The sequence below is a fragment of the Phodopus roborovskii genome, unplaced genomic scaffold, assembly GCF_943737965.1.
Source record: "Phodopus roborovskii unplaced genomic scaffold, PHOROB, whole genome shotgun sequence".
Taxonomy (NCBI): domain Eukaryota; kingdom Metazoa; phylum Chordata; class Mammalia; order Rodentia; family Cricetidae; genus Phodopus; species Phodopus roborovskii.
Genome location: NW_026126550.1, coordinates 4,764,322 through 4,791,662, shown reverse-complemented (window position 1 = coordinate 4,791,662; position 27,341 = coordinate 4,764,322).

The window sequence follows — 27,341 nt, the reverse complement described above, 5'->3', positions numbered from 1 at the left end:
TAATGGACTGAGTGTAGTATCTTAGCTACATCCCAGTAAGTTATTTTCAGGATGGAAGTTAAGATAATCTAGTCTGCAGAACTAGAGCTGGAGGTAAAAATGTGTTCGGTTTATTTCCGGGTATTTCTGGAATGAGAATCCAACCCTACAGCTTCTCTTGCTCAAAGCATTCCAAGGGCTTCCTCTGCACTTTTGACCACCTTGTCTCCTCCTCCAGCACCTTCTCTTCTACTTCCTCATCACGGCCTTCCCTCTAGTGACTCATCAACTCTCCTTCTGCGAGTCTATAAGCTTCCTGTACCCACAGCGAGCCATGCTTGCGGCACTTTTCTCACCGCTATTCCCAATCCCATCCATCCCGGGTGATTCCTACTCTCCTGTAGTCTTGCACCTCAGTGGGTCTTCCATCTCTACCTCTGCAACACTCAGATTGTACCAACCTTTTTCCTTCTTGTTTTTGATTTTATACTCTTAAGTGAAGCCAGAAGCCTTGTAGAGGATGCTCTGACTTTCCCATGGGCACTGTCTGGTCCATGCAACCCATAAGACCTATGCAGGGTCAGCCACTGTGAAGATAACTTGTCTTTTGTTGGTGACTGTTGCTCCTGTGCCTGATTCTTCTAGTAAAATGTATCATTATCTCTGCTTGTGTAGGACATTTGGGTCTTTCTTTCTTTCTTTCTTTCTTTCTTTCTTTCTTTCTTTCTTTCTTTCTTTCTCCCTTCCTTCTTCTTCTATAGTATAAAGCACATCTTTGTTAATCGGTTCTCATTTCTTGAAGAAAAAAAAAAAGATGCTTTCTTTCATCAAGAGAAAGGTTGAAAAATTACAAGTCTGCAGTCAAGCTCTCAGTTTTAAGGTGACAACATTAGTTATAGTATTCAAATGTCCTTTGGCTGTGTTCTTTCCTCATGGGGTAGGTAAGAGTGGCGAGTTGTTGAGTTCTTTGCTGACGGAGGACTCTAACCCAAAGGGCAGTGCTAATTTAGTGCCATGGTAGTTAACATGTATGGTTATCGAGTTCGGAGTTACACGTTAGTGAAGGTCAGCTCACATGTTTACTGTGAATAGAGTCGTGCAAAACATGGCTGACTATGTAGGTGAACTTGCCAGTTGACCCTATTTCAGATGGAAGGCAGGGTGATTCTCAGGGCATATCTGTATATCTGGAGGTTATGAGTCACTCCTTGGTCATATGAGGTGACAGAGCCTGCCAGGGCTGGGAGTGTGCCTCACGGAGGAGTCTGACAGCCTGTATTTACCCATTGGACGTACATGCACATCTTCCTAGGCATTCATTATGCTGACAGTCTGGGAAATGCCAGTGTTCTAATTAACTCCAGCCAGGGAAGGCTGTCTGCCGTCTGCAGTCCCTTTGATTGATATGGCTGCAATTAGAGTGCAGCTCCCTCCCAGCACACTGTGACGGAGAGGGGCTAGGAGTGGGCATTGGATTGCTTCTGCAGGCAGAGCTTTGTTCCTATCCCTCCTTGGGTAGAGGAATTTGAGGAAGAGGCCCAGGTGCTCCCCTCCAAATCAGGAAGTTTATTATTGTTAGAATGAAAAAGTAATGAATGTTTTCCTTTCCTTTGGTTTGCAGGGCTTTGAGGGTTATTATGGGAAACTCACTTGATTCCATCCTTATACCTTAGAGATTTATTGACTAAAGGTCTCTGATTTATATTTACCTTAAAGAACAAAGTGGCATGGGCTGTGTCTGGACTCACATGGCAGGGATGAGGACAAGTCAGATTCTTAAACGCTGTGTAGATGTCAGCATGGCAGATAACATACTTCCCCTCAGAACTGAAGTCAGAAGAAGAAAATCCTTTGACTTGTCAGTCTGTGCCAAGCAAGGACTGTGGTGATGTGAGCCCATGTGTTAAAGATAGCTTCCTCAGTGAGGTTTGGGGTGACTTGTTACCATAGGGAAACAGGCCAGGTTTAAGAGGAAAGAACATCTGATTGTTCTACAATGCAGAAATCATTTCAATGAGTAAAGAATGTGGGACAGAACTTTTAGGCTGAGCACGGAGCCTAAGCACCATCATGGTGTATTTGTATGATAGCTATTTAGTATGTATGGAGGTGGGGTTGGGGATGGGATCTGCAAGGCAGGGGAAGTTGGGGTGGGAAGACTGCACAAGGCTTAGGAAGCCATAATTTTGGAGTTGAGTTTGTTTCAAGTGATGGTGCAGGAGGTGTCTACAGCCTTGCTAAGGAAGGTACATGGACTAACCTATGTTTTAGGTAGGTGACCAGGTCCTTGTTGGTCAGCATGAGATGATTAGTGGCAGGGGAACTATCATGGTGTCTAGGCTATTGTCCTGATGTGTGCTCAGGAGGGCCTGGTTCGGGTTGTTGCCTCCATCTCCCCTCAGGCTGCCCTCATGCAACCACTGGGTTGGGATGAGATGGAGTGGTTATTATGCCCATGTTCCTAAAGACAAAGGGACTTGCTCCTTGGTCCTTGGAACGCAGGTTTCTAATTACTGCCTAAGAATGTGGATGCAGAGTGGGTAACACCAAGCTCAGATCCTGTTTCAGAAGGTCAATGTCCCCAGAGCCAGACTCAGGTCCTCACTGGGGATCTAGATGAACCCCACAAGAGGCTGACAACAGGGAATGCTCTTGTCTGTGGTTGGTGAAATGCGTGGAGGTTCAAGCGTCAAGGTCATGTGGTGGCTGATAAAAGGGCACAACACTGGGTTTGGGGGAATTTCTGATGGGAGTTAGCATTTGAGCAGACTGACTGGATAGAGTGAGAGAGTGACCCTTCTAGTGTGTGTGGCCATCATCTAACCTGCAGGCCTAGGTGGGGCTCTCTTGTGGCCTGTCTTCTAATGGTGACATTTTTCTTCTGCACTGGGACTTAGATTTGAACTGGAGCTCACATCACTGGTTCTGAGACCCTAGACTTTGGTTTACTGACAAATGTTCTAGCCTTCATAGCCTCTGTAAGCCCAGGAGCCAATTCTCATAGTTCACCAGTCAAACATTAGGTCATCCATCCATCCATCCATCCATCCATCCATCCATCCATCCATCCACCCAATCTCTTACTAGTATGATTCTCTGCAAAAACTAAACTAATACAGAAGTGTTAATTTCTGTTTTAAAATAATCTTAATAATGTCACCATTTTTATATAAATGATACACGAGGATAATAAAAACAATAAAAACAACACAAATGAGTCCAAAATAATAGCCAGAACACTGCTTAGTAGCTCAAATCTCATAAAACGTGGAGATAAGTGTCATGAAACACCCATCAGAGATTGGTGTTATCATGCATTTAACTCCGCATTTAATTTTAGATTTTATCCCCTTCTGGCTGTGAGAGGGATCATGGTGCTAGCTGCCTGCCTTTCAGTTCTGCTCTGACTTTTGTGTTTGTAATGCTGTTGGTCTAACATTGTGAAGGTTTCTGATGTCTATAAAAAGTTCCACATTTATTCAATGTCCTAATAGTAGATGCTGTAAGCTGAACAATATAGTCTTGATGAAGGTTTAAAAAATTATGTAGATATTAATTTCATTTTTATTTTCAGAGCAATTGGCACTTTGTACTTAACTTAGGATTGAGTTCCAGGGTAGGGTAAGAAGTATGATTTTAGGTTCATTTTTTTTTTCATTGAAGTATTCTTTGATATATGTACACAATGCATTTTGAGCATATCCATCCCCAGCTACTCCTCCCAAGTCCATGTCTCTGTTTCATACACAAACACACATACATAGTCACGCACAGACCCATGTGCACACCTTAGTGGGCCCTTAAGATTATGGCAGAGCCGAGAAATCCTTATCATTAGGGAGAAATTCTTATCATTAGGGATATGAGTCTCAGCCATGTGCAAGAGCTGGACCACCACTCACATCTGTTTTGTGACTGATGTGTGCAAGCTCACTGGCTGCACAGGCAAAGTGCAGCATGGATAACCACACATTCTTCGCAACAATGGATAATAATAACTGACCGAGTTATTGGCTGGTGTATTCACTAATGCACTTTTACAGGTATTTTAGTGTGTGTTCCTGGTGTTTCTGAAAAAGCCTCCTGCACACTGTCTGCTGCATTGGCAGTGGCCTTGGGGCCCAAGAGGCTCTGTCAAATGATTACCTGTCCCTTCAGATTCATGGAACTCTCCCTGTGGTGTTTATACAAGGCATTTCTCAGAATGCACCTGTTGCTAAGCAACACATTGCTGCAAGTATGTACCCTGAAGTGTCCTGTACCTGGGGTGGTTTCCTTAGGAAACTTAGGTGTCTCTCTTCCCTACCCTGTCAGTTATCCCTGGAGTACAGGGGTGCCTATAGGACACCTACTCAAACCTCGAGAGCCTTTAATAGTAGAGTTATCCAAGAGCTCACAAGCCAGTGTTAATTGGTCATAGTCACAATGACACAGCTATTTTCACTGGAAACCATAAAACCATAAAGACTTCCTTTCCAAGGGCTGTCTACATCAAATTGGTTCAGGGGCATGGCTGTAGGGGGAGTGTCTTGTTTACTGATGTAGGAGGATCCAGCCCACTGTGGGTAGTACCATTCCCTAGGACAGGCCCTTAGCTATATAAATGTGGAGAAACTGAGCTAAATACAAGCAAGTATGCAAGCACATACTTGTCACTTCTTACTGATCTTAACCATGAATTTGCTGCAACTAGCTGCTTCAAGCTCCTCTCACTAGGACTTGTTGGCTATGGTGGCTGTGACTTGGAATTATAAACTGAAAACAAGCTCCTTTGTTCCCTAAATTGTTTGGGTCAAAGTATTTCATCACAGCTACAGGAAAAAAAAATAAGAGCAGTTGTATAATGTCCTTGCAGCATGGCCATTACTGCTGTCTAGGAAGAAGTAATGTCATATGCAACTGTCAGGGGCAGTGCTGTACAGAGACCATCTGCCATTTCCTAAGAACCAGTCACAGTGCAAGCTATTTGTGGACCTATGCTTGAGCTATCTCATGGTTTTAATTCAGTTTCTGTGACCTCAGCCACCTTGTCTGTGCCCACAGAGGGAATAAGAGGGGTGACAGGGCACTCCAGCAGATGTTCTTTACTTGAGAAGGTACAACTCTGACTGATCAGTCAACTTCTTGTCATGTCACTGTCTTGACTGGCAAAAGTGCTGCAGTGGCAGGTGGGCCGACGACTTATACTGACATTGTGAATGGGAGACCTTCACTGAGGCAGGGGAAGCCATTTTGCCCAAATGGGTACCCACTCATTCTACAGACAGATCTGACTGGCCTCATGATTCCTTCTTCTCTGTGACATTTTGCCAATTTGAGAACATCACCATTCTGGAATCTTTTCTGTGTTTTCTTGCATTGCATAGTTGTCCTAACTTGAGGGGCTTCTAAATAGACTTTTCCTTCAGATGAAGATAAAGTAACTTCATAGACACTCTATTTTCTTCTTGTTCTAAGGCAATTGATTGGGTTGGAGAACAGACATAAAGAGTAACCTCCAAGATTAAAGTAGCCTATAATCTTTTTGTTTTAATGTCAGCATCAAAATGAGCTAGCATTCTTGGGCCAGGTTCACAGTTTCCCAATGTCTCCTCTTTCGAGGTCATTTCTACCCCTGAACTTTTGGTGCATCTATGTGTCTGAAGGTGAGGTCAGCCAACTTCCTGTGTAAGTATGTAGGGAGTCAGAAGAGATGAAGAGAGCAGCTCCTAACAGAGCCTGGTGTAGATGGTTGCAGGCTGCTCTATTTAACACACCCTCCGCTGTGTCACATTCAAGCCTATGATGATGACACTCATGTTGCTTTCCAATGATAGTGTCAGTTTCTCCACATGGAATTATGGGCTGGCCTTCAGGCCTGCTTAGTCAATACCACAGTCCTGAGCCCAGAAGGCCTGTGTACACCCGTTATTCCAGGAGATCTGAGTTGAAAGCCATGTAGACAGTCAAGATTGCTGTTCATCATCAGAATCAGACAACACTTTCACCAGGAAGAGCATGGGCACAGGGGGGGCTCCTCTAGAGTAATGGTTGATATTACTCTATCCATGGTGAGATATCCATTCCACCTGCACTGTGCACTGACCATGCCCATTGGGGCATGGGGACAGGTGTAGGAGTGGCCTGGGGGGGGGACTAGGTCTGGGGTCCCAGACCCCACCTCCCTCTCTTCCTGGTAGGAAACAGAGAGCATCAGGAGGCATCCTTGGGATGTGAACTTGTGGCAGTCATCTGTTTCTGGTGTAAGTGATTTCTCCCCAAATAAATATCCATCAGTCTATTGTTTTCCAGATTCTTATTTAGCTTGCTATAGAGAAGGGCTCAGCCCACTGTGGGCTACATCATTCTCTGGGCAGGTGTTGTGGGCTGTGTTAGAAATCTAGCAAAGCAGCATCCTCCATGGTTTCTGCTGCTAGGGCTCAAACCTGGGTCCAGCTATAACCAAGCTTAAAAGCTTAAGTCTCTAACTCACTTTGAATTGATTTTTTGATATGGTATGAATGGGGCTCCAGTTTTTTTTTTTTTTTTTGCATGTGGAGACCAGTTTTCCCAACACTATGCGTCGAAGAGACTTTCCTTTATAATTGTATGTTCTGAAGTCACAGTACATTGAAAGAATCATTCACCATGATCAAGTGGGAGACACCCTCAAGGTGGCTCAACATATGCAGACTAATGACTGGGATTCCTCGTATTTGCACAATGGAGGGCAGAAGACATGATCCTTTCAACATGATCAGATAAAACATAAAGAATTTAACATGCTCCCATGATAAAATCAAGCAATGTGGTGAACAGTGGCTAAATTTTAATGTCTCACAAATATATACAACAATAAGCTTTTGCTAAGTCTGTGGTCTGAAAAAGTTATTCAAATGAGAAAGTTGACAAAGATGTGAATGAACATTCTTCACATCTGGTCAGTACCATGGGAAACTATGTGAAAATGTAAAGCACTTTTTTTTTTCCTTAGGCAATTTGCTGATTTTTTTTTTCTTGATAATATAGCTGACTATGACCTTGAACTTCTGGTCCTTCTGTGTGACAGTGTTAATTGCCAATGTGACAAAATCTAGAATCATCTGGGATATGGACCTCTGAGCACAGATATAGAGGATTATCTTGACTACATTAGTGGATTGGGAAGACCCATCTTATCTGTGGGGCAGAGGACTCCCTGGACAGGATATCCTGGACTGTATAAAATGGAGGAAGGAGCTGAGGTACAGCAGGCATGTACTCATCATGAGGTACAACACGCATGCATTCATCACTCACTGTTTCCTGAATACATGAGCTATGACAGCTGCTTCAAGCCCCTACTGCTCTACTTTCCTCCCATGAAGCATTATACCTTGAACTGCCACCCACTATAAACCCCCCCTTAAGTTGGTTTTATCACAGTATTTTTATCACAGCAGTAAGAAAATAAACTAAGGCATCCTGGCCCTACCTCTTGGGGGCTAGTGTTAGAAGCCTGTGACACGCCCTGTTTGTATGACTTTGGAGCTGGAACCCAGGGTTTCACGCATGCTACTAACTGAGCTTCCACCCTTAGCTCCAAAGTCATTCTTGATTCAGGATGTGCTGCCAGAAGCATGGGAAGTAGTCTTGAAGGAATCTCCCAAGTCCACCCACTTCTCTCCAAACTCTCCAAAGTGAGTTCCATTAAAGATAGCATTATTTTTGAAGTTACAGTTTTTACCCTGCAACTAGACTTCCTGCCTCCAGGCTCCCTGCATTTCAGTTCCTCATCCACCGGTTCCCAGAGTCCTGAGTTAACACTCATAACATCTCAGTACAGAATGCTTCCCAAGGAGTTGTAGCCTCTGCACCTGATATGGTCTCTCTTCAAACACAATGGATGAATCAGCAAATGGAAGTTTTTTTCTGTAGAGGAGAATACTATCTACCCAGGTACCTTACAAGGTTGGTTATTAACTTGAGATGTCAATGATTTGGATAGGAAATGATTTTGTATTTTTGTACTCAAACTTTAAAAGCCACACATTGAGGTCTAGTTTATATTGATCATGAACTCAATGCAAATGTTGTCACTATGCACAGTTATGTCAAAAAGCAGAGTTATAGTTTAATTATTATATTAATCACTGTGTAACTTTAATCATATGTGTGGCTTTATGAAGGTGTGCCCTTCCTTGTACACAACTGCATCCATAATTAGAGGGTGACAAATCAGAGGGGTTTTGTTTTGATTTAGAAGTAAGTACTTCATTATTTGTGTAAGGAAAGCCATTGTTCTGTCAACAGTGACCTAATTTTTCCAGTTGGAGCTGGTCCAAAAGTTGGGTTTTCTTAGAGTGGGAATGAGCCTGGCTCACTCTGTGCATCCCAGGCACACCTGTGACAGGGAATTGCCAGTAGTTGTTGCCCACATGAAAAATCAGCTTCCCACAGTGCAGGAGAGATGGTGAGAGCCTTCCTTGCTCACACCATCATTCACTTCCAGTGAGTGTGTGCCTTCCTAATGCACCCATTCACTACGCAGATGCCATTGAGTAGGCACTGGGAAGACCTCAAAATGAGCCACTCACACTAATTATAGGCTCTGCCAATGAATTCATTTAACTTTGTCCCAGAGAGAGAAGTCATAGGTCCCCCAGTGTGAGTGGCAGTAGGAGGGAGGCTGCCTCGGGGGGCTATGACTTCCTTATTTATTTATTTCTTGGAGCTTTTTTGGCTGTGCAAACACAATCTTGTCAGGATTATTTTCAGGTTATTTGTCTAGAGTCCAAAGGAAAGTGACTTTGTTTATTTTGTGGATTTACATGCCATTTTTATGACCTAATCTCTTGTTAAAATGGATAAAATAGGTTGTATGAAATCAGAAAGGAAATATTGGTTTTAGGTCCTTTTTAATCCAGGTAGATTAAGGAGAGGATTGTTCAAAAGGAACTTTACTGAGGTTTGAAAGAAAAACAATACAAAAAAAAAAAAAAAAAAAAAAAAAAAAGAAAGAAAGAAAGAAGAAAAGATAAAGAAAAAAGGGAGAGACTGTAAAGCCATGTAAAAATAGAAGAATACCAGAATGAAACGTGAGGCCAGCCATGCCTATTTCACAGCCAACAGGGAGAGAACAGATGTGCTGGGCTCTGCTGCAGAGGACCTGGCTGAGGGACAGTCATATGTCACAAAGGCCCTTGCATTAGCAGCCAGAACACTTGGCTGTCATGTGATGATCTGCCAGTCAGGAGTCAGGTGACCCAGCCAAGTGAATTATCCTTGTATTGTCTTAGTTTCTTAGTCGGGTGTGGTGGGGTGGTACAGTCCATGGAACATTTGTTTTGTTTCCTTTTTGCCATCCAGCTCTTTGATAGGTATAATTTTTCTTTGTTCTTGAGAATTTCACACATGTGTATAATGAAATGCATTCAAGTTCACCTCTTACATCCCCAACTTTGGTGGAAGAGCCTGATGTCTCCTCATGCCTTCTGGTGAGTCAGAATGAAAATTTAGGACTGGGGATTAGAGAGAGGTTAGTCATAGAGGGCTTGTTTCACAAGCATGGGAACCCAAGTTGAGATCCCTAGAACTTGTGTATAAAACAGTGAACCTCCTAGTCATGGTGGTACACACCTTCAGTCTCAGCAATGATGAGGGTGATGGAGACAGGTGGGTCTCTGAAAGTTTGTGGGCCAGCTGGCAAAGTTTCAGCCTAACTAGAAACAGTCTAAAACAAAAGTTAGGGGAATTTGAGAGCTGGTGCACACACACTGTCAACACTAAATAGAACTAGCCCCCATGATGGGTTGTGCATACTCAGATCCACAACTATACTTATATCCACATTTACATCTTCACCCACACCACTGTTCTACCTGGGTCTGGTGGTACAGGCCTGTGGTCCCAACTCCTCTCAGAGTCTGAGAAAAGGGCTTCATGTTAAGGCTTTTCTAGACAGCAGTGAATGCAGGGCCAGGCTGGGTGGCTTAGTGAGACCCTGGCTCACAATCCAAGCAGCAAGTGATGGTACAAAGTGTTGGGATGCAGCCCAGTGTGGAGACCTTAGGTCCCATCCCTACACTGGAAAGCTCATCACTGTTCTATACTTTCCCTCCACATTCTGCCTTAGTTTACATCACCGTACCATGATGTTGAGGTGCTAGGAACTTCATAATCCATTGCTTTACATCCAGGAAATCCAAAACCCAGAGAGGCTAAGTGACTTTTGTGTGGATACACAGCATGGGAATGATGTAGCTTGACTCCTATAGTCTTTTCTGAAGGTTCTTTAAATGTCTGCTGGACAAAGTGTCTTGATTGCAAGAAGCACAAATCAACACTGTATGAATTAAGCAGAGAGGAAACTCATTAGCATGATGTGGGGGAGCCACAAAGCAACAGGAGACAAGGGAGAGCAGCAGATGCTGCCGGGCATATGAGGCCACACAGCTGGACCTGTCCGCCAGTGATGCTGACGCTTGCCGCCCTGACACATGCCAATGTTTCTCTCCACAGTTTCAAATAGCCACGAAGGAGGATCCAGTCCCTGTGGCCAGGTTACATCTTGGAGCTTAGCTTCTGGGAGGGAGGCATGACCCTCTCCCCATCAGATCTAGAGGGATGCATCTTTTGTGCTTGGTCTCGTTCCATTTGTTATTGCATTAGGAAAATCTGTGATTATATATATATCACATACAAGTATGTATCTGGTACATTTAACTGGGCATTGGTATATTAACTGTGTAGATATACCCAAAGGGAGAGGGGACCTGTTCTGGAAGAGCAAAAGAAGAAGACAGCCATGTAGCATTCCCCTAGAGTCACACTTTGTATATTCAGGAGCTGGCTCAGTCATCTGTCCTCATTTGTAGGTATCATCTCTTAGCACAAGACCTGAGAGAAGTGTGGATGGCAGCAGCCAGTGATTGATCCTTCTGTCAAAGTTGCAGGACTACAGACTTCTCTTCCCAAGACAAGCCTGGGGCTTTAACCTTATCCATCCATCCACCCACCCACCCATCCATCCATCCATCCATCCATCCATCCATCCATCCATCCATCCATCCTTAATGGGAACCAGCACCAAGTTTGTGAGCCCATTGGTTGCTGATGTTAGAACTGCTCTGCATCCTGGGAAGGGTCCTGAGCTTAAGGTGCCAGGTTCTCCTGTCCAGGTGATGTGCTCAGCCAGATGTGGATGCATGCTTGTTCTTCTCTCATTGAATTTTGCTATGTTTTTTCCCCCAGCATGCACTGATGAGTTCTCATGGTTATGTAGTATCTCTGCTTGGGTTGGTCTTGTGGTTGGCTCTCAGAGTGAGTGAGATGATGTGAATGCATCAATAATTACCAGAAATGATGGCATCAGTATAGGAGTTTCATGTGTGATCGTTCTCAGCCACCAGAGGACACCTGGGTAGAGTGGCTGGTCCTCGTGAGTCTATGCAGCTGTATCAGACAGGACCTGGAAAATTCGTCTGTTAGTCCCTCATGAATATGGCAATGAATATGGATGTCAGTGGGGGGGGGGACTGCAGGGATGCTGTGGGTGGGATCACTTGCCAGCTGATTGCTGATTGACATCTCAGTCCTTTGTTCCCCCCCCCCCAGGGTATAGACCTCCTTCCTGCTTCTGGCACATACATCCAAACCAGCTGAATATCACTTTGCCTATCTCTTCTTCTCATTTGTTTACTTTCAAATTCTAGATTTGGGATGATATTTTTCTCTCCACTGAGTCAACCAGCTCTGGATGTGATGAACGAGTCCACCTCTCTCCTTTTCTCTCTGTCCATTTTCTCTCTCTCTCTCCCTCTCTCTCCCTTTTTGTGTGTATCCATCCATCTCTGTCTCTGTGTATATCCATCCCTCTCTGTCTCTGTATCTCTTTGTCTCTCTGTTTCTCTCTCTTTCTCTGTCTCTCTCTTTCCATGGCACCTGAACTCAGCAAGGGCAGTCAGGCTTCCACAGAGCATCCAGAAGACTCAAGGAAGGCTAGTCCATGTTCAAAAGCATCTTGGAACCTCTAGAAGATGCTGGAAGATCCCAGGAACTGGGAACCTCTCTCCCACTATGCTCACAGTATGTGGCAGGTCCCTACAATGGTGCTCCTCTGTTAGGAAACTCTTTGCTATTATGTGTCTAGCCAGCCACACTCAGCAAATGCAGGACTGCATGAGACACATGATTGAGAGCCAGGCCATATGCTTCAGAAATCCACTCCAGACTTGCTAACTCGGCCTAGGGAGATCAGATGGCTCCTGAGTGGACCGAGCTTGGCAGGCTGTTGTGTTTATCTTCTGTGAGCTTTCAATGAAGATGTTAAGGGTTGGTACACATTCAAATTCCTTCAGAACTTTTTACTTTCATTATCAGAAAGTTTTTAATATTTATTTAAAATTACTGGTGCAACTTAAATTTTTATGAAAATACACATAAAAAGCAAACTTAAAAAATACATAACAAATAATAATCTACATCCCCAAATCAGCCTCACCCTTGAGGTGCTTGTTTTATGTATGTATTTTTGTGAAGTGTAGGAGACACCCTGTGGACTTTCCAATTCACATGTGGAGTCCTGACTTTCAGTGTTGTTGTCAAGAGGTAATGAGGTCATGAGGTAAATGGTCTTATGATGAGACTGGTACCTTAGCAAAGAGACCCAAAGGCATCATGTCACCCTTCTATGAGGCATGGATGATGAGGAGATACCTTCCATGATCTCAGATGTCCTTACTAGATGCCAAACTGGAAGAGGCCTGATCTTACTCACAACTTCCAGAATATGATTAATAACTCTCTGTTGCTTTCAAGTCTCCAGTGTAGTGAGTTTGTTACATCAGTCTGGGAGGACTGGATGAGGTGTTTCAAAAGAGCCTTATCATTTTTTCCAGTGAAAGATAAGTCCCTTCCTACATAAAATTTGCATGGCAAAGGTTAAAAAACAAAGCACAAATACAGTCATTGAATAGACCAATTGTTAATAATATTTTCAACAAAATGAGTTCAGCCTTGTGACATGTTCCAAGTGACATCCAAAGTGATGCCAGTACCTACAACCTTCTCCATGATCCCTCTAGTCACTTCCCACTGTTAGTATTCAGGCATCTGTACTAGCCTGTCCTTGGGGTTCTGACAGGACACACCCTCAGCCACTGTCACTAAGAGCATCACTTGTGCCTATTCAGGGTTCCCTTTCAAAAGGGCCCTGCCCACCTCCCATCCGTCTCTCTCTTTTTCTTTCTCTCCCTCTCTCTGTCTGCCTCTCTCTCTTTCCCACTTCTCTCTCTCTCCCCCTCTCTCCTTTTTCCTCTCTCTCATTGCTTCTGTCTCTGGAGGCTGGTCTCCCCCTTTCCCTTTCCCCTTTGTATGATCTGTTTCCCTAATAAAAAACCCTCTACTTGAACCTTGTCATGTGGCAGCTTTCTCTCTGTGCTGCTTTTTTAAAATTACAACACCCACTCTGGTGGAACTTCAGAGACTAGACTTGCCTGTTGTGAGATGCTATGAGTGAGTAGTGCCATTTATACTCCCATGCGTCTCTTCTCTTCTTTTTCTCATAGCCCTGTCCTCTGTGTCATTGTAGGTTTTTTGTTTTCATTCCCATATAAGCATCTATGATTTGAACTGATAGAACTTATTTATGTGGTCTACTGTTAATGAGCTTATTGGTTTTGGATATAATAAGGCTGTTGTGAAAAATCTGATATATAGTGTGTGTGTGTGTGTGTGTGTGTGTGTGTGTGTGTGTGTGTGCTGACATGCATGTCAGTGCTGGATGCATATCTAGGAGTAGGGCTGGTGTAGCTGGTGGTTATGCATGGAGAGCAGATTCTCCAACCTGCCTTTCTATCAAAAGTTTATGATAGTTCTGGCTAGAATACATTATTGTTTTGAGATAGATCTTGCTGTGTGTCCAAGCTGCCTTGAACTTGTTCCTGCTCTTGGATTATAGATATATGTCACTATTCCCAGCTTCAGCCTCTTGTCAAGGCTTCATATTGACTTGTTCTCTCTCATCAGTCATTCATATAAGAGTAAAGTAGTATAGAACATAATTCAAAGTTGTGTATTCATGATGGGTAGCTTTTTGTGGGCTTAATGCACACTCTAAAATATAGTTTTATCTTTGAAATTATGCATATGTGTGGGTTTCTACATGTGGGTGAAGTACCCTCAGAGGCCAGAGCAAGGTGTCAGATCTCCTGGAACTGTTATTACAGATTGTGAACTGCCTGATGTGGGTCCTGGGAGCTGACCTCTGTTCATCTTGCTGAGCTGTGTCTTGGCCCTTTAATGAACTTCTCATATAGACCGCACCCACTTCTGATTTCTGGGACTTTACCTAAAGAGTTAATTTGTTGCAGTTGTAAGGTAGATGCAGGCCCTTTTGTGGAATTTGTGCAGTGAAGACTCCACCCACTTCAGATTTTTGGAGTCACAAAGAGTTAATTGGTTGCATCATAAGATGGCTACAGACCCTTTTGTGGTATATCACAGCAAAGATTTGACTCTCCGTGCGTTGCCTCTTCCTATTGTAGAGAAGTCCATTCTTGTGAGGTAGAGCTTGCATTTTGACCTATATTTCACACATTTCGTATCTGTTTGAGGACTGCAGAGGAAAGGACTGACCTCACTACGTGCTTCGCTATTTATCAAGTTAGGTCTACAGTTCAAGTGGAATTGACTGAACATGGGTGCTGGGGTTATAGATGTGTGTCTTCCTCAGTTGTTTCCATTCTCATTCAAATAATAACCAGGCCTGACCCTGCTTAACTTCCAAGATCAGAGGAAACCAGATGAATTCCTGATGAATTAAGGTGGCATGGCTGTAAACAAACCAAGGTCTCTTGCTGAACTCAGAGATCACAAATAGGTTGGATTAGCCTACAGCGAGCACCAAGGATCTGTCCACCTGCCCCCACCCCATGCCTCAGCTAACATTCCAGACACTCACAAGTAAGCTTGGCTGGCTGAGCCCCATTCTAGCTCTCTTGTGCCTCTGGGGTCACATGGAAGAGGCTGTTGTGTGATTTCAGGTTGTGATGATCTGCTTCTGTAATGATGAGCTCTTCTTTTATAGTCATGCTTTGTGCATCCTATCTCCAAGGAGATCATCAACCGCATTTGCTTCCTTAATCAACAAACTTTGGGATCTTACGTATTTTTTTTGTACTCTTTGTTATTTCTCTTTTTTCTACTTCCTTTTGAATGATGAGTTACAGTTTTTAAAAAATGATTTCTTGGGGTTCTTACTCATTGCTATACATTACTTTGTGTGTGTGTGCTTGTATCTGTAAAGCTCCCTGTGAACACCATGTTGGTGTAAATCAGGACTCCCAGTAAGTTTCATTGAGGGGAGAAGAGCTGCAAGCTCCTTGTTGAGAGCCCTCCGTGACACCACTCCGAAGTCATACAGGGATTCCAAATTGGAGCGGATCAGTATTTACTGCAGCACAGTCCACACAATCCACACACCAAGAGCTGCTGGGAATGTGGCCACGTGTTTAAAATGCCATTTCTCGAGCAGCCAAGCTACAGGGTGTCTGTAGGGAAACAAGAATTTGATGTTATATTTGATCAGAATACTATAACATAGAAAAACTCTAAAGGGAGGAAAATATCAAGTTGATTCAGGCTTATACTGTATTTTGAGTCTGGTCTTATTCAGACATAATTTATAAAAACATCAGCTTTGGTATATGATGCTCAAATTTGTGACTACAAAGCTCATAGAGATGAGTTTTGTATGTGAAAAAAATTTTCATGTAACTGTTGGCTTCTCTATTTTTCTTTGAATAAATTTTGTTTCTGTTTTTATGTATTTTAAATTTTTCTTATTAGGCATATACTAAGTTAAAATTTTAACTTTCCTTATTAAATTATACTTTTTTCTCTATTTAGAAATATCCCTTTTCTAAAAATATTTTTTGACTTGAAGCCAATTATATCTGATAGAATTGAGCTGTATCAAATATATTTTGTTTAGTATTTTCAATGTGTACATTTTTCACTTTTGATTTTTAACGTTCCATGTTTTACATTTTCACATTATGTAATTGTATTTAAATCGGGCATTTTGCTATTTCATTTCCTATCTGTACCATCTGTTCTTTGTTCTGATATTCTCCTTTGTTTTGATCAGTTGTATTTCTCTTGTGTTTTACACCTGACCTTATTACCTTCAGAGTTACCCATACGTCTACTCTCCAGTGGTTGCTGTAGAGACCAAAACAGTTGTCCTTGGTTTAGAGGAGTGTACACTGAAATAGTAGTTCTGCTACTTCTGGATAATACAAGGACATTCTTACATCATGACCTCTCTTTTTTATCCTAGGCAATTATTCCTATATTTTGATTATCCTTACAATTTAAATCCCAGAATAATTTTTATCTTAATGAATTCATGTTTAGTTAGAGACAGCCATAAGTTAACCCTTTCTGATGGTTTTTGTGTCTCTGAGATTATGTTTACCTGTGTTGAAAGCCTCCTCTTTTCTATATTCTTTGGCCTTATTCTACTTGTGCTGAATTTTCAAGTCCTGTTTGTTTAAAAGCACATGTATTCACCCTCATATTTAAAGGCCATTTCTGCTATACATCCATCTGCTGTTTGACTATATCCTGACTTCCATGATCCTGGCTATCAAGGTGGAATCAGTATTGCTATTTCCTTTTAAGGAAAAGTTTTATTTCTTCTGCATATTTATTCTTTTCTTCCTGTGGTACCTGGAGTTCTAAAATGTCTCTCCACGGCACGGCCCACAGGCCCGTGAGCATCTTCCTCAGTACAGATGGTCCTGGATATCTGAAGAGGGGAAGCAGCCTCCCCTGGGTCACACTGTGTTGTATCAGAGAGATTCTGAAGATATATCTGGGATCCTACAGCAGGTGACATGTAAGAATGAGTTTTCTGGTCAGGTAGGTACCTCGGCCCTTGAGCCCCAAATGAGCACATGGATGTTATATTAATTATAAATGTGTTGGCTGGTGACTAGGGCTTCTTATTTGGCTAGCTCTGTCTTAATTATTAACCCATTTCTATTAATCCATGTATTTCCATATGGTCTTATCTTACCGGAGAAGGGTCCGGACCTCTTACCCCTTTGCAGTCTCACATGGCATCTGACTCTGCCTGTATTTCCTAGAATTCTTCTCATCTGATAGGCCCACCTATCATTCCTGCCTGGCCCCTAGCCACACAGTGTTTTATTCATCAATCAATAAGAGAAACATATACACAGAAGAACAACCCCATCAGTGATATTGAATAGATCAAGGGGTAGATGTCACAACTGGGCCTGACACAGTTAAGTCAAACGATTCCTTTGAATGCAAAGAGTTTTCCCATCTTGCTTTGGAGGATCAACATACACCTGTGCCATGAATTGCTACAGATGTAGATGGTCTATAGTGACCTAGAGTGGTCCCTGGCCCATACCTGTAAAAACTGAGTCATTTTGAACTGAATTCTGACAATCCGAAGGGGCTTGGAGGAAGGCCCTGTGTTACTGCTGAGAACCCCAACTGAGGGCCAAAGCTTGAGTGTGACTATGAGTGTTGAGTGTAGAACCAGACTCCTGCCTATGCCTCTGTTCCAAGGAATTCTGAGAAGATGTATGCACAAATGCTTACTTTTCTGCACTTGTGCTAACTTGTCATATGACATAGAAAACTAATGTTTCCTATTTTATTTTTTTTAAGGTACAGGGATGGACACTACGGCCTTTCACATGCTAGACAATCATACTAACAGTGGACCCACATCCCAGCCCATGACTTTAATTTTTATTTCTGTTTTGTTCTGTTAAGACAGTCTCATATAGCTCAGGCTGCTTTGAACTCACTGTCACTTAGGATTACCTCAAACTCTTGATCTTTCTGCCTTCATCCTCTATATGCCAGAATTATAGGCTTGTGCCAGCATGCCCATTTTCCATTTTAAAAGTCTTGAAGAGAGTTCATTCCCTTTTGAACTTGTGGACTGTTGTCTCCTTTGTTTTGGACATGTGCTTGGTCAAGAATATCTTCTATCCTTCCTTGTTTACTTCCCTCTTCATCCCCACTGAGTTCTTCATAGTGCCTCTTGCATTTTCGTGTCTGTGCTACAGGCATGAATTTAAAGTGTCTCTAAGGGAAGTCCCTGAATGTCACTCAGGTTCACTTCCAACCCCAGTGTGGCTTATGCTTGAATCATTTTCCCAGCACCAAAAATCTTCCAAAACATTTACATAATGCTGTGCCATCTTAGTGGCCTGTTTGTTCTGTTCCTAGCTAATGCCTCTATAGTCTTGCTCAGTTTAAGAGGTGGCCAGGTGCTTCAAGATGAAATCAATCCACTTCTCTACATGCCCCTCATTTCCAGGGTCTCCATTCTGTTATATGCACCTATTGGCTTATGCCAAAGGCTTTGACATATATCCTTAATGCAGTGAAGCCACTAGAAACCACAGATTTCTCTTTAGCCAATATGATTCAGTATAAAATTTGAGAATTGTTGTGGAAGGAAAATTGGTGGAGAATGTCCTAATGGACATAGACTTTTTTCCCCCTTTCCTCTCTAGAGTTGTGACTTTTATAAATTCTGGTCATTGTCACTGATCTCTGGTTTGTTTCCTGTTGTCCTCCATGAGAGAATTCCACCAGCCACCAGAGCTCAGCCTATGTCAAGGACAGGCAGGAAGTCAAAAAAATGTAGCAGGCATACCCAAGTGAGTCTTCATTTACCAAAGAAGTGATTCCAAGTTTTCTTCATTTCTGTTAGGAATTAATGGTGGGAGCAATTGGATGTGAAAGAAAACACTGGTTAGTGGGGTGAAGCACCCTGAGTTTCGTAACTAGGAAGCACTTCTGATCTACAACTGAAACGTGCCCCTTGTTCAGTAGTTTAATGAGTTGGAAGTATCAATACTTTGAAATCACTAGGCATGCTGACATTAAAGGCCTTAGTGTGGTGAATAATGAAGAAAATGAAACTGTGGTTCAGCAGTTGCACCTATAGTCATGTCATTCAGCCTTGGGTAATGAATGCCATATTGCTGCTATATTATGTGGACTTCTGGGAATGGTTCTTGGTTCTGTATCTCAGGTCCATCCCTTGTTTATTGAGACCAATTACAGGTTGAGCATGGAGGTGCTTACAGAGGAGTTGTGGTAACATGCATGGTCTGTTAGAGTCAGGTGAGATGGGCTTAGGATGTGCTATTTACCATATTTGGTACCAGAAAAGTTACGTAAATTCTCAGTTTCCCATTTGTGTTAGGATAATGAAAACCCATCACCATCAATAGCTTGCTCTGCTGTCTGTGTGCTGTGCTATTTCCCTCTCTCACCTTCTCAGCATCAAATTTCCATGACCACTGTTATTAGGTTGCAGTTCCTGTTGCCTGTACTGTGTATTAATATATATATATATATCTGGGAGGAGTGGAAGGCCAGTTAAAACCCTGCCCTGAAGGTCCCAGTGCTCAGGCCAATGTTCTATTTGCTGTCTTTGTATTTTCAGGCCTGACCTGGTCCGTGGTCATAACAGGTACTAGGTTGAATATGTACAGTAAGATAGAAACAGCATCAGTGTGTACTGGTGTCCTGTGATACAATATGACACTGTATTTAAAACTGGAGATTAGGGGCTGGATAGATGACTCAGCAGTTAGGAGCTTTGGCTATTTTTCCAGAGGACCCATATTTAATACTCAGGACCCACATGACTGCTTATAAATGTCTATAACTCCAGTTCCAGGAGGAATCCAACACTTTTTTCTAGCCTCTGCAGATAATGTAAGCATAGACATATATGTAGTTAAGATACGCATATATGTAAATTAGATATAATGGTGATTATTTCTTTTTGAGTAGAGAGCTATAGCAATTAGTATCAAGCTGTCTACTTCACCCTAGAGATCTTGAGGGCATTCCTGGGAGCAGGAGAAAAAAATCATCTGGGACAACTTCAAAGTGTCTGAACATCTGATGTTTTCAAGGGGCTTGGTCTACTCTGTACAGATTTTGATAGGCAAATGAAATAGAGACTTATTTTTGTGTTTGAAACTGACACTTGTCACACAAGGCTGTATGGTTTTCCAGAGGATCTGCTGGACTGTGCCCTTCATGGTGGAAGGTGGCCCACATAGCTGAGCTGAGATTCCACAGCTGTGCTGTATCAGTCGAAAGTGTGTTTATAAGGTTCAGGAATCCAATTTTGCCCGGATTATGTCTCTGCTTTGCTTTGGAATAGAAAGCTATCTTTATCGGTCAAACAGAGGATGAAAATGGTTTAGGTCTGGATTTCAGGCCACTTCTCTGTCTAGCCAGTGAGATTGTTTCATATACCGCCTCTGTGGTGGGAGTCCCAGACACTTCAGAACATGTGGCCCAGTTTAGTACAGAGAGAAGAGCAGAATAATTCCATCTGAGTGTGTGTCCAATAGGCACTCTAAACTACACATCCTGTTGGATATATTTGTTAAGAAACTTGAATTGGGCCAGTCGTCTACTACGGAGGCAAGGCTGTGAGAACGCTAGGATGCTAGAATGTTCACGCCACTCTCCTGGTTCCCCAATCTTTGCCCCAACAGCTGCTAGATTTCACACTTTGTTGTAATAAAGGCTATTCTTTAATCACATGCTCTCAAGGTCTGGTCTTTTTTGTTTCAGTAGGGGCTGGTGATGGGTGGGTATGAGACAACAGCAATAGTTACCAGTTTGTGTTGCAAAGGATGGTTTGGTGATTGCTGGGTTTCCCGGCCATGTTCACCTAGAGGGCAGCACTGCAAGTCATAGACCCGGACAACTCTAGTTTTTCTCTACTTATTCTTTGTTTATAACATGGGTCCCTGGGTTTCTGACCCACATGTCTATGTTAGGTCTGCCAGAAAGAAACAGGATTATTATTAAAGACAGAGATGGGATGGGGACAGCTTCCTCCTTCTCTTCCTCCCTTTTCTTCTTTTGACTTGAAGGATTATAAACAAATGATGATTATTTCATCTCAGTTTCAAAGAGATTTTAACCAAGGCTTCAAGAAAGAATATTTTGTTAAGGAGTCCTTAGACATGTAGCCACTCCTAACAACATGAAGAGAATAACTCCTCCTAAGCACCCAAAGAGGAATTTTTAAAAAGGCAGAATAAATGATTATTAGTAAGGTAATAGCCCTTGAATGAGCTACTTTCTCTACACTACAGTTCTGCCTCCATCTACTTTCCTTGTAGTTCAGCTTCCTGGCACCAGTCCCATTGTGGGGCATTCACATCTCACTTCTGTTCAGTGCTGTACAGACTCTGATGCCTGACTTTATCTGATGCAAGTAAGTTTGAGTTTGACACTTGTGCCTGGCACAGTTAGGCTCTCCAATGTCTAGAAGCTGTCATTGGACATCAGAAGCTTCATGGGTCTAGACCTGGAGTTTCTGACATGCATTAATATCTCCCTCTAATCTTATTCCCTGCTATTCCCCTCCCCTGACCTACTTCCTTCTCCACACCTGCTAGAGCGTAGCAGTAAGTCCTCCCCAACCACTTGATCCCTCCTGACCCTTCAGCACCTGTGCAGGCATGGGGACCACTCTCCTTGGTTCCCATTTTGGTCTGTAACTCATCACACCATGTCACAAGCAACCATTGCACTGGATCCTATGGAGACAGAAGTATCTCTGGCACCTAACTTACTGCTCCTTGTGTTAATAGATCCTCAGTGGCTAGCTGATCAATGACTATATTTGTATTGTCACCACCATGAAAACTGTTTCATGGATTTCCTTTTCTTTGGCATTTATCAGGTGCCAAACATGTACCAGATACCAGTCACCCAATGAAGCCAGCACCGGATGCGTCAATGATATAAAAGAGACCCTGTGGTAGCTCTGACAGTAACTAGAGACAAAGTGACTACCCACACAGGTCTCTCTATTATGGGCTTTTACGGTGTAATGAGCCAGTGTCCAGGCTGTCCAAGCAACTATGTCTTAACTTTGTCTTTCAGGGTTTTAGGGTGAGCTGGTATGTGCTGTGGAGTAGAGTCAGTTCCCAAATAGCTCTTATTCACAGAACTGTATCAAACTGGTTGGACTGGACATGAAGGAAGTTCTCAAATTATACATATCACATTTTTCTTACACTACTTGTCTGAAAAATACAGATCTAATGGCTCAGATGAAGAAATTCTCAGCATGCATGGTGGGGGGCAACTCTTGTAATGTTACACAGCCAAGTAAGACTTGAACCTCTTTTACTTTGAGCACAAAATCTTCTTTCAAGCATGAATGGACACATCCATCTATCACCCATCTGTCTGTCTGTCTATCTATCTATCTATCTATCTATCTGCTATCTATCTATCTATCTGCTATCTATCTATCTATCCATCTATCTTATATTCTTAATCACCATCTGTCTGTCTTATCTACCCCCCTTTTCAGCATTTCCCTATGTTGTTCAATATAGTTTTTCCTGTGGATATTCAACACACAGGCCTACTCACCCCAAATAATTATCCCATGAAAAAGCGAAGTATGAATATCACTAAAGTCCAGTTTGGCAATCCAGTGATTTTGTAGGGATCACTTACAGGAATATGGACAAGGACTTACTTACAGGAGCAGAAATGATTCAAAGACAGCTGCATCACCAAAGCCCACCACAGCATGGGTGACATCTCATAAAGTTGGGAACCTGGAGCACACTGTATACCTTCAGGCAATTCAACAAAGTGTCTTTTCCAGGTGCCCCAGTTGGTCTAAACCTTTTCTAGATGACTTGGTTAGTTTCTGCTTTTTCTGGTAACCAGCCTGGACTGAGAGTATTCTTTGCACCTGGATCTTTCCATCTGAGGGGCTTTTCAGCTTTGAATGCTTATCCTGGCAGAGAGGGGGTTAGTGAATCTGGTCAGTTTCAGGGACTTCCTGTTTAGAGTTGTTTACCTTCCTGCTTACGGTGCTTCCTGAAGAATGGAATCTTTTAATCTCTGAGGAAACAGTTGCACAACATGCATTCTCTCTGTACTGCCATCCTAGGCAGCTCCATGTATCTTCTGAGGAGAGGGCTAGTATAGAAGACTCTGTGGGTGGATGTAGACTATAGCACATTGACCTACTTCTCTTGGGCAGAACTCTATCATGTGGCTCCATCTTGATTCAAGGGACCCCAAACCTATCATCACTGGCAGGACAGCTGCTTGCAGGATAGAGGGCAGCCACCCACATTTTATGGCAAGTGGCCATTGGGGCAAGTAGTTTGGAAACTGCCTTTCTATGTCTTTTCAGTGCAGTGATTGCTTTAGGATAGAAGTAAACCCCGATTGGTATTTGCTCAGTTCTTGAACGCAACACTGTCCTTTGTTCCTGTTTTCTGAGTTTTGTTTGCCACGTGCACCCCTCACCCTTTCTCTATTTTCTTTCCTTTTTGAGCAGTTGGGGTATGATCTGTTCAGGTCTACTTTTCGACCATTTTGTTGTTGAGCTGAAAGAGTTTGTTGTCTTCTTGGTTGTGTGACTGGTGTGTTTGCTGATTTGGAGACATCCTCAGTGTTTATTAGATGTGTTCTTTCTTCTGCTATCCTGTTTCATGTCGCCCCCACAGCACTTCAGTGTTGTTCTCTTTGCTGCTTCATCCACTGATACTGCTAAAGAGCCTATCAGGAACATTCTTTATTGTCATTCCTGTGTCAGTTTGCTGTATTTAATATCTCTAACTGATTTCTTCTCAGACACCATCTTCCCTGAAATTCCCTGCAAGCCCCTGCATGCTGTTAGTGTCTCATACTTGTGCAGAGTAATGGGTTCCATCAGGACATCTTCACAGGGGCAGATTGTTTTCTTTGCTCATATTCACACCTCTCAGTATCCCCACCCCCACCCCACACATGTGAGATGAAATGTGGTATTCATTGTTCTTAGTCTGGCTCATTTCACTTAACATCATGATCTCAAGTTCTATCCATTTTTTCTGCAAATGACATCATTTTATTATCTATGGTTGAATTGGCTGAATAAAAATCCAATGTGTATACACATTCAGGAAGATACCACATGCATGCATGAACACACACACACACACACACACACACACACACACACACACACACACTTTCGTTCATCTATTGATGGACATCTAGGTTGACTGCATAGCTATTAACATCTTATTCACAGTTACTTTAACTGTGTGGAAACTTATGTACTATCTGTCCTGTAGCACACCGAATCTCTTCAGTGTGTGTGTGTGTGTGTGTGTGTGTGTGTGTGTGTGTGTGTATAGCTCATAGTTTCTGGGACTCTTGGTAGGGCAACAGACTAAAATCTTCTTCACTTCTACTGTGATAACTAGTTAGTCTGTTGCTGATGTGGTTGTTCCAGCACACCACTGATTCCAATGGTTCCTTGGTCTTGAGGTGGGGGCTGATATACTAGAGTATTCTTGTCAGCATTTGGGCTGCCCTGAGCATTGGCTATTCCCTCTGTAGCCAGATTGCAGAGAGCACCTATCTTTGTCACCATATCCTTCCTCACAGGTAATTTTTCTTTCTTTGTCAGGGCATGCTCCCTGGCTCTGTGCTCAGAGGAAGTGATGGTTTCTTCTCTCATTCTGCTTTAGCTTCCAGGTAGGGGGTTGGGGGTCACTCACATGATTCTAATCCCTATTCGGCATCAGGTCTGACCTAGGCCAAGTGCCATCCTTGCCTCTCACAGGTATATGGGACCCTGTGTTACTATGCCCTTCCTACAGCAGCAGTACTGGCCCTCCCCCTAAACAACTCAGTGACTGTAGAAACATAAGTGGATTTTTGTGGATTTCTTTTGTCTTTAAGGGCTGCAGACCCCACAATTAGCTCCTATTGAACTCATGGAAATGGGTTCACATTTCATTTGAGTTCCCCCTCCCAGTGTCTATGCATCCTATTGTTAAGTGAACACCAAGGGCCCTCCTCTATGCTGCATCTACTTAAGATCCCAGGAAGTCACCTTTGCTGTGCACTTGGCTCTCTTTGGGATCCAAGTGCAGGTGTTCTTTTATAGGCTATAGGCTCCCTTCTTTGGCTGCATTGTGAGGGTGAACACAGTGAGGTGTAGTTTTCTCTGTTTCACAGTGGCCAGAAGTCTACCTTCCTGTGTTTAATTTCCAAATGGCTGTTCTGTTCTCTGCTTGTTTTTCCCCTCTTCCCTTTGTATGCCCTTCATTCTCGCAACATGGATGTGGGCTCTTCAGTTGACCCTCCCTCTCACGTTTCCCTTTTCCTGTCCAGTCTCTGCTTCCAGAAAATTGCTTTTGTTCCCATCGGATTGTTCTGGTCACTGGCTTCCTTGTTAGAAGTGTTTCTCAGATGTCTGGTGTTGCTTGACCATCTGCTCATGATTAAGAATGACAGGCCAGCAATCAGTCCTGCAGCTCTGAGCATGTGGGCGGAGTCGGCCGTCCATGGGCTTCACTCAAGAGCATTCTGGGAGGGCTTGACAGGGCCTCCAGGGGACAGCCTCTGCTCTTTCCTCTCTGCAGAGACACAGTCCCCAGAGGAGGCCCTTTCAGCCCCCTGAATGGCTACCTCATCGAAGCAGAGCTAGCCTCCTTGTTGCAGAGCACACCATTTAAATGATAAGAGACTTTATGGCCATCACCCCCTCCCCATCTCTTGCTTTTTATTACTCCTTTCCCAAGACTGGGAAATTGCTACTTATTTAAGATGCCTAAATAGACCTAAAATTTTAATTAAACTCTGCAATATGTCCTTGTTACAACTTTCTCATCAACTTCCCGGGAGTGTGTCTGTTATTAGACTCTCCATCTCAGGGCAAAGGCTTTTGTTTGCTGTTCTTTTAAAGGTCTGGGACTGCATGCAAGCTCACGATCGTTCTGGTTTATGAAGGAATAAAAGTTATGAAGAGGCCACTTAGCAAAACCTTCCTGTGGTCCTCCAGGAAAGCATGTGGTAGCGCCTGGTGCTGCTTCTGCCTCCCTGACTGTATTCCCAATGCTTTGGATTTAGTTTTTCCTTCTGAGGCAGGGGCTCACTGATGCCTCAGTGGGCAACAGCAAATAGCTGGAGAGGAAATACATGCAAATCTGGCAAGCCTGAGGTGGCTGTCAGCAGGAAGGAAGATAACCTCTAACTTCCTGAATTGATGTCTCCTTGAGGTCTCTGACATTCCTTGATGCCTGGATCCTCCAGACAGTGCATAGGTCAGCAGCTCTATTAGACTTTGTATGACTTCAGGCTCCAGGAGTTGAGGGGATTTCTTTATGAGCAGGTCTATCTGAAAGGCACAAGGAGACCAGCATTTTAGGACTCTTACCACTACAGCCTGGGGTTAGAACTAACATACATTCATGGAAACATGGCTGTGTGGAACTCAGAGCTCACACAGCAGTCACAAGATGTCCCTAAGCCCAGGTTTAACCTGTGGAGAGTGGGATAAGGACCGAATCATTACCTGGAGGTACATAGTACCCAAGCACTTGTAACTAGCTTGTATCTCCAGTTGTGAACAGGTGATGCATGCCCTAGCCTCTGATTTCCTTGCACAGGTGACAGATAATCTCTGCATAACCTGAGTTAGAACTGTTTAAGAGTGCAGATCCTTATAAACCATGTAAGACAGAATTAACCCCAGAGCTGGGGAACTGCGGGAGTTACTTACTGCTGTCTTTCAGCACTGAGGCACTGGGGTAGTTTGGAGTGGCATGCAGGCTGGGCTGAGAGTCAGAGAGCAAGGTGACCTTGGGCAGATGTCTCCCTCCATAGCCCCCTCCCCAATCCCTCCAGCTTGCTTGGGTTTAATAACTCGGCACTATTACCCGACATGCACACACAGCAGACATTTTCCGTTTCCCTCAATTAGACTCTTCTTTTGAGCCTCTTAAAAAAGAAAAAAAAAAAAAACTCAATAGGAGCCTCTTAGTATTCTAGCGAGCTGTCTGCAGTAATGCGTTAGAGGATATAGGTGCCACTCCTGTGCAAAGAGCTTGAAAAATGACCAGACAGAGCCGAGCTCCCTGTGCTTGTTGTCAGCTGCGTCGGCAGAGTAATAAATCAACCCGTCTCATGTCAAGGGTCAGTTCGTTTGATGTTTAAAGCGTTTGGCCAATCTAATCAGGCCGGGCATGGCTGATCCACCAGTGAGATGCTGGCACTGTTCCCCGCTGAGGTGTCAGGAACTGCACTTCACTGACCTGAAGTCTTTTGGGGGCCTCAGAACTGTAGCTGCAAGAGACAAAGAGTTCACAGCCCAGAGGCAGAGTCTTCATACCCATCCAGCTAGCAGGAAGAAATCCTTGTGTCCAGCAACTGGAGGTCGTTACCTTCTCCTCAGCCCAGAAACCTGCTTTGAAATGGTTGGACACACTCCTAGAGGATTTAGAAGCAAGGCTACCTCATAATCTTCAGGGCCATGTGCAAAATAAAATGGTGAG